The sequence below is a fragment of the Monodelphis domestica genome, chromosome 5 (assembly GCF_027887165.1).
Source record: "Monodelphis domestica isolate mMonDom1 chromosome 5, mMonDom1.pri, whole genome shotgun sequence".
NCBI classification, from domain to species: Eukaryota; Metazoa; Chordata; class Mammalia; order Didelphimorphia; family Didelphidae; genus Monodelphis; species Monodelphis domestica.
In genome coordinates, this window is record NC_077231.1 from 75,568,937 (window position 1) to 75,584,607 (window position 15,671).

General features: G+C 38.3%; 2 long non-coding RNA genes across 3 annotated transcripts in view; one reads left to right on the plus strand and one right to left on the minus strand.

The window, feature by feature from the left end:
- The window catches only part of LOC103093964 (uncharacterized), a 37,731-nt gene extending 23,949 nt beyond the window's left edge, over positions 1-13,782 (plus strand). Inside the window, exons 4-5 of one of the 2 annotated variants that reach the window (XR_472470.3) lie at positions 7,211-7,390; positions 7,979-8,087. This is a non-coding gene — a long non-coding RNA (uncharacterized LOC103093964). Of the gene's footprint in view, positions 1-7,210 lie in introns of both variants that reach the window. The other variant, XR_001624735.2, reaches the window with a different exon arrangement.
- The window catches only part of LOC103093854 (uncharacterized), a 33,967-nt gene continuing 27,187 nt past the window's right edge, over positions 8,892-15,671 (minus strand). Inside the window, exon 4 of the long non-coding RNA XR_001624736.2 lies at positions 8,892-8,978. This is a non-coding gene — a long non-coding RNA (uncharacterized LOC103093854). The remainder of the gene's footprint in view (positions 8,979-15,671) is intronic.

A 15,671-nucleotide genomic window follows, 5' to 3' on the forward strand; every position in this document is an offset into this window, starting at 1 on the left:
TTTGAATAGGACAATCTTTAGACAAAATTATATCCAGTTAAATATAGGTTGTTGAAAAATTCCAAATCTAAGAATACTTTTTGGCTTCTAGCCCAGAGCATTTTCATTTGATGGTGAATTTGGATAATTTTAAACTCATGCTAAGCTCTTGTGTTTCCATATTTTGTTTTTTAGAGACAGACAAATTCATGTTTATAGCCCTGTTGCCCTCGTTAATATAATTTTCCTCTCTAATTTTATTTGAGACACATTGCTGCATAATTAAAAAAAAAGACAATTTGCATTTGGAAGAGCTGGATTTTCATCTTGGATCTTTCCAAATAACTGTGTGACTTTGGGCAAGTAACCTGACTTCCCAGACCTAACTTGTAAAATGAGATTGCTGAGTCCCTAAGGTCCTTTCAGCTCTAGCTTTTAGTGAGTCTGTGAATTTGTAAAGTAGAGTGATAAAATCTTCTTTGGCTGTCTCACAGGTTTGTTGAGAGGCTGAAATGAGATAATTATTCACTCCAAAAGCAATTATTAAGTGTGGATTATGTGCCGGTGACTCTGCTGGCCACCAAGGATAGAAAGACTAAGTGAAGGGGAAAGCATGTTGAAAACTATACAGAGGTGTCAAACAACCATGTCCTCAGACTGGCAGGACCATGGGACCTACAGCACTCTTCCCTGATAAAATAGAGTTCCTATCAGATTTTAATGGGTTGATGCATTAATAAAAATAATTTCACACTATTTTGTGGCTCTGATTTCTCTTCCGGTTTGCCGTCACTGCTGCGGATTCTTTTGCCACTCTAAGGCAACATCTTCAACATCAATCATACTACTAGCACCATGGTTTCAGATCAAGATGGTACCTTAGAAGTCTTCTAGTTCAGCCTATCCACTGTACCACCTAGCTGCCCTAACACAAATTTTTATTATTTTAAACTTTGTGTTGTTCAGCCATTTTAGTTGTGTCTAACTTGTTATGACTCCTTTTTGGGGTTTTCTTGGAAAAAAAATACTGGAGTGGTTTGCAGTTTCTTTCTTCAGCTCATTTAGCAGATGAGGAACCTGAGGCAAACAGGGTTAAGTGACTTGTCCAGGGTCACACAGGCACTAAGTGTCTAAGGCCAGATTTGAACTTAGGACCTCTTAACTCCAGGCCTGGCCCCCTATCTACTGTACCACCTAGCTGCTTCTTTTGTAAACCTTAGGGTACTATATGAATGCTATTAGAATGATGATGATTAGCATTAATACTTAATGACATAGTTGCCCGGTTTTGCTTTCTCATGAATCAACGATGTCTTCATCCCTCTTATTTTCAACACCATACCTTTTTCTTCTTTCAAACCATTTAGGGAAAAAAATGAAAGCTCTTAATAGATATATCTTCCTTAAAATCTCAGCCCCCGCCTCCTATTAGAGGAAGGATCCTCCTATTTGTTAGTTTTTCACTCCCTCTCTCTAATCCTAACCACCCCGTTCTCTTCTCTCTCTCTCTCTCTCTCTCTCTCTCTCTCTCTCTCTCTCTCTCTCTCTCTCTCTCTCTCTCTCTCTCTCCCCCTCTCCTTTCTCTCTTCTAACTCCATCTCTCTTTTCTTTTTTCCTTTCTCCTTTCTCTTTTCCTCTCCCCCTTTCTCTTTCTTCATCTCTTGTTTCTTTTCTCTCCTCTCTCTCTTCCTCACCCTCTCTCCCCTCTCTTTCACCATCTCTTTTTTTCTCCCTCTCCTCTCTTTCTCCATCTCTGTCTTATCTCCCCTTCTCTCTTTTTTTCTCATTAGATCTCAGTTTCCTCAACTGTAAAATGAAAGGGAATTGGACTAGATGCCTTCCAAGGTTCCTTCAAGTTCTATATTGTTGATCCTATAATCTATAAAATGAGATTTTCTGTCTCTCACATGTGTCAGAAGAGGGACTTGAACATAGGCCTTCCTGGTTTTGAGGCTAGCTCTCTGTCCATGATTTCAAAGTGCTGACAGGCCTTTAGGAGATCTCTAGAAGCTCTTATTATCCCTGAGAGACAGTGCAACATCATAGAATCAAGAAGTCCTAAGTCCAAGTCTTGCCTTGGAAATCTACTGACTAGATGACTTTGAGCAAGTCACTTTATTAGTCTGTGCCTCAGTTTCCTCATTTATAAAATGCAAGGATTGGATCAGATGACCTTTGAAGTTCTTTCTATGTGTGCAAGTTAGAGACAAGTTATTGATCTGCCTGGGGAAAGGATGATACAAGTATTATTGCTTCAATGGATGGGATTTTTCATACTGGGAGTCCCCCCCCCAAGAAAATACAGGTCTGAACAAAAAAATTATTTCTCCCTTTGTTATTCCACCTAGAACAGTTTACCTTTTTTTTTTTAAAGTAATAAATAAAAGCCTGCTGGCTTTGTGTATATGGGGATCTTTGGGGTTTTTTTTTGGCATCAAAAAGGGTGAAGACAGAATCTTCCCACTCCTTTCAGGTTCCTAGCAGCAGCTGCAGCAGCTTCGTCCTGGTTGTCCTTGTGGTAAATAAATCAGCAGGGGTGCGTAATCCTGCTCTGTAGCCTCCCACAAATCTCAGGGATGTGCAGAACTCATCAGCACGGGGTATGTGAGCTGATTATTTGAAAGAGAGGCCCGCTCGCTTGCTCTCTGGTAATTCAGTCCAGATGAAAGAACTGCCTATAACAGGGACAGGGTACTACCTGTGGGTCACCTTCAACTGGCCTGCATGCACATAAAGTCTCTGCTCATGTAGAGAAGAATCTGCAGCCCTTTGGAATCCTAAAGAACCATAAAAAGGGACTCAGCTACCCAAAACTCTAACTCTGTCCATTCGATGACCTTGTTTGGTTTCCTTTGCCTCTCCTTCCACCTCTTCTCCAAAGAAAGAAAGAAAGAGAGACAGAGAGACAGAGAGAAAGAGAGAGAGACACACATAGACAGAGGGGAAGGAAGAAAGGAAGGAAGGGAAAGAGAAAAAAAAGAAAGGAAGAAAAAAAGAAAAGAAAGAAAGAAAGGAGGGAGGGAAGGAAGGAAGGAAGGAGGGAGGAAGGAAAGAAAGAGAAAGTAAAAGAAAGGAGGGAGAAAAGTAAAAAAGAAAAAAGAAATAGAAAAGAAAGAAAGAAAAGTTCCCTAAAATGTACATTTGGAATGGGATGGAATGGAGTAGAGGCAGGCCAGTGAATCTTGGAGACTGAAATGAAAGCTTACTTGCTACTCTTCATACAGTATCTAATGGAGTCCTGCCTTTGTGCTTTTGTGAAATGCTGTCCCTCATTCCTAAAATGCTCATCTTGCTGATCTTTGCTTCTTGGAATCCTAAGCTCTAATACCAGCTCAGAATGCTCTCACCTACCCTCTTGTGCCATCAGCCAGAGGCACTTTCTTCACATCTTCTCTAGTACTTTAGGGATATTTGTATTTATCTGTGTGCACATTTCTCTTCTGTAGCCTGTAAGTTTCTTGAGTTGCAGGAGCTGTTAACTCATAGAATACTTGACATATCCTGTTGTTTAATAAATATTTGCTGAATTGAATTTTTGTTGGGAGGAAAGAAGAATGGAAGGAAGACATGAAAGGAAGAAAAGAAAGAAAGAAAGAAAGAGAAAGAAAGAAAGAAAGAAGAGAGAAAGGAAGGAAGAGAGGGAGGAAGGGAGGGAGGAAGGGAGAAAGGATAGAAGTAATGAAAGAAAGGGAAGGAGAAAGGAAGAGAAGAAAGGAAGGAAGGGAAGGAGGTAGGCAGGGAGGAAGGAAGGAAAGTAGGGAAGAAGAGAGAGGGAGAAAGAAATGGAGGAAGGGAAGAGGAAAGGGAAAGACAAAGGGAAAGAAATAGATAGGGAGGAAGGAAGGAGGGATGGAGGGAAAGTAGGGAAGGAAGGAAGGAAGAGAGGGAGGGAGAAAGGATGGAAGGAATGAAAGGAAGGGAGGGAGAAAGGAAGAGAAGAAAGGAAGGAAGGGAAGGAAGTAAGCAGGGAGGAAGGAAGGAAAGTAGGGAAGAAGAGAGAGGGAGAAAGAAAGGGAGGAAGAGGGAAGGGAAAGACAAAGGGAAAGAAATATATAGGAAGGAAGGAGGGATGGAGGGAAAGTAGGGAAGGAAGGAAGGAAGAGAGGGAGAGAGAAAGGATGGAAGGAATGAAAGGGAGGGAGGGAGCAAGGAAGAGAAGAAAGGAAGGAATTGAAAGAGGTAGAGAGGAAGGGAAGAAAAGGGAGAGAAAGAATGGAGAGAAGCAGAGAGGGAAAGGGGAGAAGACAGAAAGGAGGGAAAGGGGAAGGAAGGAAGGACAGACAAAATCATTTTCTTTACTTATTGCTACTTATTTATATTTATCTCAGTCTCATAAAGACTAGGAGACTGAGGTAACACTTTGCCCTTTATTTTATTTGATTTTTTTTTATTATTGACAGTTATTGAACTTTATATATAATCTATATCTATGCACATGTATGTGTATTGTAGATCTGTGTGTCTGCATAGCCACAAAATCCTTTCCTAAATTAGAAACTCTTCAGATGTTTGGCTATGGGGGTGGAGTGGGGGGTGGAGGAAGGTCCTAGTTGGTTGGAGGCACCCAAACCGTTTAGCCCTGAAGATCCAGTTGGTAATAAATAGCTAAGGTGCTATAGCGGCTCCCTCTGACCCTGCTGGGGAAGATTGCCGTCCTTGGTCAGGTCTGAGCGTGTTCCAGGGAGCCGGGTGTCAGTTTCCCATTCAGAGATTAGGCTGGCAGGAGTCGGCATGTCTGGTGACTGAGGACAAAGCTGGCCTTGACCCTCCCTCCTGGCCATTCCATGGGCTTGTTGCAGCTGAAACTGCTCTCTGAGAGATTCCAGAGCCAAGTCAGCACAGGGAAGGGAAACCTTTAGTTTCTTAATTCTCCCCAAGCAGCAGATGTGCATACAGTAATAGGACAATCAATTACTTTAAAATTCATCTACTTTAACCAGTGATATCAACTTGTTCCATGAGATTGGACATTTCTCTGGCAGGCACACTACCCAGCCAAGTCGGTTTCCTAAATCCTTTCCCTCCCTCCTAAAAGAGAAAAAGCTAAATGTATACCAGGATATCCACCGGAGTTACTGATTTATTCCTTCATTCCTTTATTTATTTTTAAGGAAGAAGGGTCATTCATGGTTGGAGATCTGGGCCTTGGATTAGGAAGATAGGAATTTCTATCTTAAGTCTGACAGTTATTTGCTGCATGATCCCAGGAAACTCAGTATCCTCATTTACAAAATCAGTATGCCTATTTGGACAACGATACATGTATAAACCAGAGGAATGGCTCATCAGCTCTGGGAGAGGGGAGGGAAAGAACATGAATTGTGTAACCATGGAAAAATATCATAAATAAATAAATAAATTAGAAAAATATCAGTATACCTAGAGAACTGACCTAATAGGGGTGTTGTGAAGCTCAAAAAAGATAGATTTTTGAGATGGACCGGATATTTAAGGTCATCTAGTTAAATCCTCTCATTTTACAGCATTTTACAACATTTTACAGCAGGGGAAACTGAGGCATCCCACCTAGGTAGGAATTGCCAGATCTAGCTAGAACCCAGATATTTTGACTCCAAATCCAGAATTCTTTCATCTTATAATTCTATAATAAAAATGCAGGAAAAGTGCTTGGCGAACTTTACATTAACAGTTTAGTTGTTATTGTCATGGTGGTGGTGGTTGTTATTATGTGCCAGTAACAGAAACTGAACCTCGTCCTTCCTCACCATGACGCCGGTCTTCTTTCTTCTGTTCATACATCATGTTGCCTCTTCTCAGCTGGAATCAATCATCTTACTTAAGAGGATGAATAACTAATGGCTTCCTTCCATGTTGGGGAATAATAACCTCTTTGTAGCCCATCATCCTTCTGTTGACTAGGAACCCACCAAGCCCACCTAGAAGATGGTCCTCCAAAGAGTTGATCCAACCTCTTCCAATGGTGTTGACTTGTTGGAGTCATCTTGACCTTTCCCTCAGTGGCTCCCAGGGAAGTCTATTTACCAAGACCCCTGTTACCAGGGTGGTAAAAGTTTGATAAATCCTTTGAGCAAATAATGAAGAAATCAAGGTAAATAAATAGAGCCAACCACCCTAGATCAGGAAAGATAGACTCACCCTCTCCCCTCCCACCCTCTACCTCCCCACATCCACAGACCCTGGCTGCCACACCAAGTGTGTTCTAAATTTATAGCCAAATTACGGGCAGCTGGTGCATACAGCCAGGGAAGTAAATTGTTTTCCATAAGTCATGTTTGTAATTTGCACTGTAAAAGTAAATGCTAAAACTGTAATTTTTAATGATAAATAGCAGTGGAAAACATTCAATTTAGAGACAACAGCAACAACAACACAAAACAGTTCCTAACCCCCCAACCCAAGATGCGCTTGCAATCTAAATTTGGCTCTCTCTTGAAGAGCTCATTTTCCTCTGCTTCCCCCCAATTAATGTTATGTGGCGATATTTAGCATCATTAAAATCTCTTTGCAAAGGACAGATTCTAGAGATGCTTATAAACTGGTATAGTACTGAGTTGTGTTGTTTTTTTAATTGAAAAGGCACTAAATTTTAGCAAAAATTCCACTGGCCATGTGTCCATTGAATGATTATTTGGAAACAGCCAAGACCCTACCACCCACCAGCAAATTCGAGGCATAGTCCAGGCTTCACACTGCAAATTGTCTTCAAGAGTTTTCCCTAGCAGGAATAGAGAGCCTCCTGTTTCCTATAACATGAGACCTTCACTTTTATTTGAGATGGCCCAATGTTCTCTCCAGATCAGAACAGCCACTATCGCTCTTGATGCTTCTGTAGTGGCAATTTCAGCAATGACAATTATTCTCTCCTTGCTTGGCTCTTGCTTTGGCTGGAAATTTTCTTTCTTCTTCCCTATCCTTTCCTGGAAGAGCAGTTTCCCTTGTGAAATCCCACTTCCCTCTATAATGAATATTTTTACATTTAAATCAAAATGGTTTATTTAAATTTAAAACAAATTAAAATTTAATTAATTATAATAATATATTATTGATATTATAATCACAATAATAAACATTAACATAATAAATAAATGAATAAAATTACATTTAAAATTAAAACAAATTTAAAAAATAAAATATTTCCCTACAGGTTGGGTGGTGGGGAGGGGGATTTTGTTGTAATTATAATAAGGAAGATCCACTCCCCTCCCCCCGTAGCCAATTTTTAGTCTTTCTCAATTATTTTTTTCCTAAGGTCTATCATGATGGTCAGGAAAACAAGCCAAGTCACAGCTACCTTAACAGATGGTTATGATTCACAGCATCTTTGGATTTCATGCCACTGACCTCATCAATTTGGCCACTTAGAGATGGACGGATGGTGGGATCCACCAGACACAGAGATGCTCAGATACTCAGATGGAAATTCAAATTGGTTTGAAGATTCAGAATTATTTTGATATTGCATCGTTTTCACAGCAACATGCTGAAAAGCCTGCTATAGAAATGCTTTGACCTTTGAAGTATTGCATGATATCAATTCAGATTATCTTATATGTCCCTTTTTTTTGGGGGGGGTAAGTTCCAGATGGGAATATTGGGTTCAATTGACCTCCATTCTGGAGCTTATTTCAGCAAGAAAATAATCATTAAAGTCCTCATATATTTCCCAAGGTGGACAGCTGAGCTCGGCTAATCTTGAATAGTTTATCAATGACTTTCATATTTGTTCTTTTCTTTCTTGATTTTTTCTTCTGCCTCCTTAGGAGATCAAAATAGACATTAACCTTTGGGGTATTTTTTTTTTCAGTAAGAGTTTACTTTTAGGACTCCCTTCCTCCTTTTTTGAGGCAGAGAAGATGGGACCAATTTTGGTAAAATATTTTAAAAATGTCCTTTAGCCTGTTTATGAACAATCCTCACAAAAATGGGCCCTTCATGTGAGAACGAACAAAGCAAATGTACATCAGCTTCCACCCCTCCTAACATTTTCTCACATGTAATCTTGTTTCTCTTCTTTCAGACACAAGCTGTTTTACAGGATGGCAAGCATCCAGATGAAACTGCAAAATTCAGTTGATTCTCCAAATCTTGTGTTTCTGAATATATTCTCATTCAAATCTAAAAGAAAATCTTTAGGAAATGTCCAGATTTTTATTTGCCCACTTTCTGGGTTGGGTAGATGGGAAGAATGATCTAGACCCTTTCCCTTTTCCAGAGGGACCACTTAGAACCACTCTCAGAACTGAAGAAAAATGAAACTATATTGTTTTTATGGAACTCTTTTAAAAGATAAACCAGGATGCACTGAATATGTATTGAAAATGTATCAGAGAAAGAAAAAGGCAGCAACAGTAACACACACACACATATGCACACACACAACCCAACAACCCAGTATTTTCTTTTTTCAGTTTCTTTGGATCATGGCTTTCTTGAAAGTGGTCTGCACTCCCTTAGGGAGATCATCCAACCCATAGCTTGAGTCACAGGGCTTTTTGTAGCTTTGAGCTGTGGGAATGAATCAAAACCAGTGCCAGGATGTTTATATGGCCAGAGCCTTTGTTTGGTTAGTGAAATGAAATCAGTAAAATAAAGCAGGGATAATTATCCAAAAAATCACTGCATTGAACATCAGCCTGAAGAACCTGGTTGATGTTGTTGTCAGGAGTTGGGGGGAGGCAAGAAGAGAAGGAGAGACTGCTGCAGAGAATGTTAGCTGAACAATGTGGGGAGAGGCAATAGCTCTAGTAGACGGTGTTGAAAAAGACCTTAGTATTTTATATAGTCACACACAGGTACCTTTATGCAGAAATAGCAGAAAAAAATGGATGATGGAACACTGGACTTTAAGTTAGGAAGATCAATTCAAATCCTCCCTCTGAAATTTAGTAGTTATTTTATCCTGGGCAAGTTACTTAAAATTTGTGTTCATGGAAAGAATTCCCACAATAGCAGTTCCTTCATTGATCAAATCAAAGTTCCTTCATGTATTTTGTAAAATATGAAAATACACGATGACACTATTAGGGCAAAGATAAAAATGAGAGGAAAAAATTGTAGAATGAAAACAATCCAGCCTAGAGTTAAATAAGTTATTACAATTTTTTTAAATGGACAACAGAGAAAAGAAAGGTCATTGGTATAGATTAAAATTTCACACAGAAATTAAACTGATGTAAATTGATTCCCATAACAAGGAGAACCAAAGGCTAAAAAATTCCTCAATCTGAAAAATCAGCAAATACTTGACTTACTTGCCAGGTAGACAGAAATAGCAGCCAAAGGCAACACCAGTTTTGAATATAAACTCATATATGGAGTCTTAAAGAGGAAGATTCTGAGTAGTATCATCTCACAAAGCAGAGTGAAACAAAGGAGGGTAAAGCTAGTTAATAGTTTAGCAGGAACTTGAACTAAGACATTTATGCATGAAAATTCAAAGATAATAAAGAGAAAATAAAATGTAAAAGATCTGCAAAGATTTTCATAACAAACTATGGTCACTGTCAAAGATAATAAAGCATTATGCTTTATCTCTGACCTTACCCCCAAAGGCTAGAATTATGTTTAAAGGCTGCATTGTATTTATAGAGACAGCAGAAATGACACCAATGAGAAAGGCAAGAAGAGTAGCTGGATTAGATTTTGTATATAGAGAAGAATAGTGAGGGTACTAATGGAAAAATTCACAAAGTATTTGAAGGAGGGAGAATGCTAATAATATCACAAGAAATGGATATTATTAATGGTGAAACAAGAGTACCTAAAGAACATCAACAACTTCTAACCTGTACGTTTCATTTTTCTCAACATAAAATTTTTACAAGTCATCAACACATGGATGAAAGATTTCTTTGATGATAGTATTATCAGGGACCAATATCAGGGACCACAACAAACCATATCTTTATCATCACACAATTAATTTAAGAGGATTTGTTGCAGATAAAATCTTTCAGTTAACAAATATTTTTAAGGTGCCTACCATGTTCCAGACACTATTCTAAGTGCTAGGGATACAAAGACAAAAAAAAAATTCCTTATCTCAAAGAATTTGTACTCTATCTATAGTTTAACTATGGGGTTCCACTGTAATTATTATTTGTTGGTTATGAAAAAAAAATGACCATGAAAGTTGTATTCCAAAAAAGGGTTTCCCATCCACACTTCAAAATTATTCATTATTTCTTGAAATATATAACAGCAGAGATAATCATGTTAAACAACCTTCTGATAATAAATATCAGGTAAGACATAAAATAAGGAGGTAGTTGTTTGCCGTTGTGTTGGATGAGATCCATCACAGAGGAGAAATTGAGAAGGGAGTTCTTGTTTATGATGAGATTCTTTAGATGCATATATTTGTGGAAGATCTGTTGTTTACTTCAGATTTACAAGAAGTCCTGAAAGAAACCTGAAAAATTTAAAAGTATTTGGTCTGACCATCTGCACAGGGCAAATTAAATGGATAGAAACCCTTTATTGTGCAGATTGTGACATAACCTGGGAATGGAAGAACTAAAGTAAAAGTTGTTATTAGAGAAATAGATGATTAGAAAAGAACTTGTACCAGTTATGGAGTGAGAATAAAGGACAGCAAACGGACAGCCAAAGACCTCTGTTGTTGTACTTACCATGTCAGGAGAAAGCAAAGACATTCCCCTGGCAAGTTGGGAAAACTTATGGAAGGTCATGAAGGAGAGCAGCATATATTGGAGTCATGAATGAATTTTGATGGACATTATTAGAAGAAACATCCAAAATGATGGGATATAAATCCCCTTTAGTGTTTGAGTGCATACATTCAGTCAATTGGGAATATCCTTATCCCTTCCACTTCTCTTTTTTCCCCCTGCCAACTCCACCATACATACAACTTCCCCACTTTCAGGCAGGAAGCCCTTGGTCTGGAGTCAAGAAAATATGAATTAAACTGGCCTTAGACACTTGCTAGTTGCCTGACCCATGTCAAGTCACTTAACTTCTGCTTGCGTTAGTTTCCTCATCTGTAAAATGGGAATAGAAATAACACTTATTCCTAGGGTTGTGAGGTTCAAATGAAATAGTTTAAAATGCTTAGAACAAGGTCAGGTGCATCGTAGAAATTTTTTAAAATGCTTATTCCCTTCCCTGTCAAAGCAAGCCAAGAGATACCCTTATTCATAAAATCATAAAACCTTAGAGTTTTAGAACTGGAAGGAAACCTAGGTACCACCTAGTTCATTATCCTCACCTGTAAAAACAACAAGACAAGAATGGTCCTTTTATGATTAATTTCCCCTTCAATACTGCCAATGCAATTTATTTTTAGCTTATTTTACTTGTCCAGACTTTTTCAGGGGAAGGGGAGGGCCATTGAATGTAGTTTTCTCCAGGTATATCTTGTGACAGTATTAATTTCAGTGTAAGTTACTGAATTCTACACATCAGACAGAATTAATCTATTTGCTATTCCCTAAAGTGGCTGACCACCATGCCTTGAATATTTCCATCTTCACCTCTGCAGGTAGATAGATAGATAGATAGATAGATAGATGGATAGATGGATGGATGAATGGGTGGATGGATGGATGGGTGGGTAGATGGATGAATGAATGGATGGATGGATGGGAAGATGGTTCCGGGAGCCATCAAAGACCATGCTGTTTGACATGGTCACACATGGAAACTGGGGACTAGATGGAAGCATCCACTGGAACCCCTCTAAGTGACTTTCCTTATTAACATCCCCTTATTATTGGAATTTCTATGATTATTATTCTTACTTAGCCCCAGGAAAAATAGATGAGAACAACATGCTTGCAGGGTTAATACAGATGTCCCACTCTGTCCTCCCAAAATATTACCAGGAGATTCCATTTACAAAATCAAACCTAAGGAATCTTATATACCCATTTAGATAGGACCCTCTTTTCTAGGCATAAAAACTTCTGGCAAATCTGTGCCCTGAATTCCCCAACCTATATCTGGGTCATGTTGATTCTACCTTCTGACCATGCATTTAGCAATAATGCTTTGTTGACTATCACCTTAGGCTTCACATCTGTTGTTATGTTCTATGGAATGTGTATGTTGAGAATGAGATTGTGTGCCAGAAAAGTATGTACTCATTGAAACTATAAAATAAATGCAAACCCTATGCAATGGCAGAAGAACTGTGTGATACCTAAGCACAGGTCTGAGCACTCAGCTGTCTCTCACCTCTTCATTATTCACCTGACTGCTCCATCTAGTCAGAAGGACCCTCCTCTGAGAGACTGTGGGCTTGGCTCTCAAAAGATGGATGGATGGATGTATAGATAGATAGATGAATAGATGGATGGATGGGTGAATGGATAGACAGAAAGCCAGACAGCTAGATAGAGAGAGAAAGAAAAAGAAAGGAAGGAAAGAAGGAAGGAAGGAAGGAAGGAAGGAAGGAAGGAAGGAAGGAAGGAAGGAAGGAAGGAAGGAAGGAAGAAAAGAAAGAAGGATGGTTAAGTAGATGGATATGTAATACACATAGATATATCAAACTCAAATAGAAATGAGACAATTAACCCATATATAAGCATCCCTGGGTCCATATCATGATAGAAGTCACATATCACAATACAATAGAAATCTCACAAAGGAAACATAGTGGAAGAGAATATGCTTTGCTCTGCACTCATATTCCAATAGTTCCTTCTTTGGCTATGGATAGCATTTTCTTCATGAGTCCCTTATGATTATCTTGGTGACTTGTTTTTTTTTTAAACCCTTACCTTCTGTCTTGGAGTCAATACTGTGTATTGGCTCCAAGGCAGAAGAGTGGTAAGGGCTAGGCAATGGGGGTCAAGTGACTTGCCCAGGGTCACACAGCTAGGAAGTGGCTGAGGCCGGATTTGAACCTAGGACCTCCCGTCTCTAGGCCTGGTTCTCAATCCACTGAGCTACCCAGCTGCCCCCTTGGTGACTTGTTTTGCTGATTATGGCTTAATCCTTCACAGTTGATCATTGTATAATATTTCTTTTACTGTATACATTGTTCTTCTGGTTCTGCTCACTTCACTTTACATCAGTTAATAATTTTCTGAACTAATCCTGTTCATTATTTCTTGTGGCACAATAGTATTCCATTGCAACCATATAGCACTTTTTCATCTATTCTCCTAGTTATAGACAACCCCTCAATTTCCAGTTCTTTGTCACTACAAAAAGAGCTGCTAAAAATATTTTGGTTTAGGTATGCCCTTTTCCCTTCTCTCTGATCTCTTTGGGATTCAGACCCCTTTTTGACTCTTTGAACCTGGTTTTATATTGCTCTCCAGAATGCTTGTATTAGTTCACAGTTTCATAAACAGTGTATTCAGGTCCCAATTTTCCCATATCTCTCCTAATATTTATCGTTTTCCTTTTTTGGTCATGTGAAGTAATCTGGTAGATGAGAAATAGTATCTCAGAGTAGTTTTAATTTGCATTTTTTCTAATCAGTAGTGATTTGGAGCATCTTTTCATAAGACTATGGATAGTTTTAATTTCTTCCTTTAACAATTGCTTGTTTATATCCTTTTGACCATTTTTCAGTTGTAGAATGCTTTTTTATTTTTATAAACTTGACTCAGTTCTCTGTATATTTGAGAGATGAGTCTTTTGTCAGAAATACTTACTATTAGAGGTCCCACCCAGATTTGTTGTTTCCCTTCAAATCTTGGTCGCATTGGTTTTATTTATAGAAAACCTTTTTAATTTATGTAATCAAAATTATGTTTCCTTTTTTATAATGTCTTCTATGTCTTGCTTAGTCATAAATTTTTCCTGTATGCATAAGTCCAACAAGTAAATTTTTTCATGTTCCCCTAATTTGTTTATGGTGTCCCCTTTTATTTCTAGAACAAGTATCCATTTTGACTTTATCCTGCTGTATGTTGTGAGATGTTGGTTCACTCCTAGTCCCCGCCATATTGCTTTCCTAGTAGTTTTTGTCAGTGAGCTTTTTTCCTGGATCTTTGGGTTTATCAAACATTAAGTTGCTGTGGACATTAACTGCCATGTGCTGATTGTCTAATCTATTCCATTGATCTACCACTCTATTTCTTAGCCAATACCAGATTGTTTTGATGATTACAGCTTTATAGTATAGTTTCAGATCCCCAGTAACATACTTTGAGAGTAACAGGAATAACATTAGCAATAAGAATTTGATCAGAGAGAATCAGAAATACACAAAAAATAATATCCAATAAGAAATCAAATTGACAATAAAAGCCATGATGGTTTCAGATGTCCACATGAGAATGCACAAAGTATTGATTTTAACTCAAGAATGTAAATGTGATCTTAAAACAGGGGTGTGCTGGATTCAGTTTAGACTGCTCTTGTAAGAGTCAATTTCTAAAACTTTGGTGTATGCACTTATACCTTGGTAGACTGTAAATGCTACAAATTGGGGCTCATTTTATTGTTTATCTGGATTTGCAAAAGGGATGGGGAAAATACCGACATTGCAAATTAAACTTAAAATTGTGTCATATATACATTCCCCACCCCTGCCCCACTCAAGGCCAAGTGTTAAACATTTACCAGTATACTACTGCCTTATAGATAGGATATGACGTATGACAGAAATAAAAATGGAAAGTCACATCTGATTAAAAAAAAAAGAATGACTCTAAGTGGGTAGTTAGAAGAGTCTCATATTAAGAATTTATGCTCCTATCAAGAAATACATGGTCTAGAAGTAGGCTGAAATGATGAAAACTTTCCCCAGCCCCTCTAAATTCTAGTGACTTCCCTCTTTTAATTTATCCTGTATATAATGTGCTTCGTATATATTTGCATGTTGTCTCCCCTATTCTATTGAAGTTCCTGAAAGGAAGGGACAGCCTTTTGCTAACTTTTGCATCTCCCATGCACCTGGCACATAGTTAGCACTTAATAAATATTGATTGATTGATGATGGAAAGCATTTGAGTAAGAATTGATGGAGGGGAAGAACATAAGTGATATTTTCATCAGTATATATTACATTGTAAGATGGTATAGATAGAACTGTGGATAAAAAGTGACCCCCAAATCATAAAAATCTATATTCCATTCCTGACTCTGATACATATTCAGTCATTTAATGTACAACTGCCCTCAGAAAACTTTCTAAAGCTACAGGATGCTAAATAGTTATCAATGGGCACTGATGGAACGCTTTCCCTCCCTGGAAATACCTTATATCAATGAAATCACAGGAAAAAAAGTGGGCTAGGGTCCACTAGAGGAGGAATTTGCGTGATTCTCTTGGAGTCCTGAAGCCTTTCTTCTTGCTGGGGATGAGGAATTTAGGTCATTCTAGATAATTACATGGGGACACCTGGAGGCAGAGGACCACCACAGAGGGAAGTTGTTTTGAGTGTTTATGAACTTGAGTGTGAGTCACTAATGTCTTCTTTTGGGTAAATGAAACCTACTGCATATTCAATACTTTGTTAGCCTAGGACTAGGTGCTTACATGGCTGTTGAGTGTTATTTCCCTTATTTTGTGGGGACCTGGAGAGAAGCTCAATTCTAATGTTCTCAAAGAAACACTGGCTGAGGAACACAAGTCAGAAAGTTTTAGAGAGAAAATTCTTCAAGGCTAAATTTTGCTGTGATGGGTCAGAACTACTTTTTTTCTTCTCCCAATTTTAATAGGCTATAGATTACATGAATTATTTATGAAGAACATTATCATAAAAGCATCTTCCAATCTTTTTCACTTT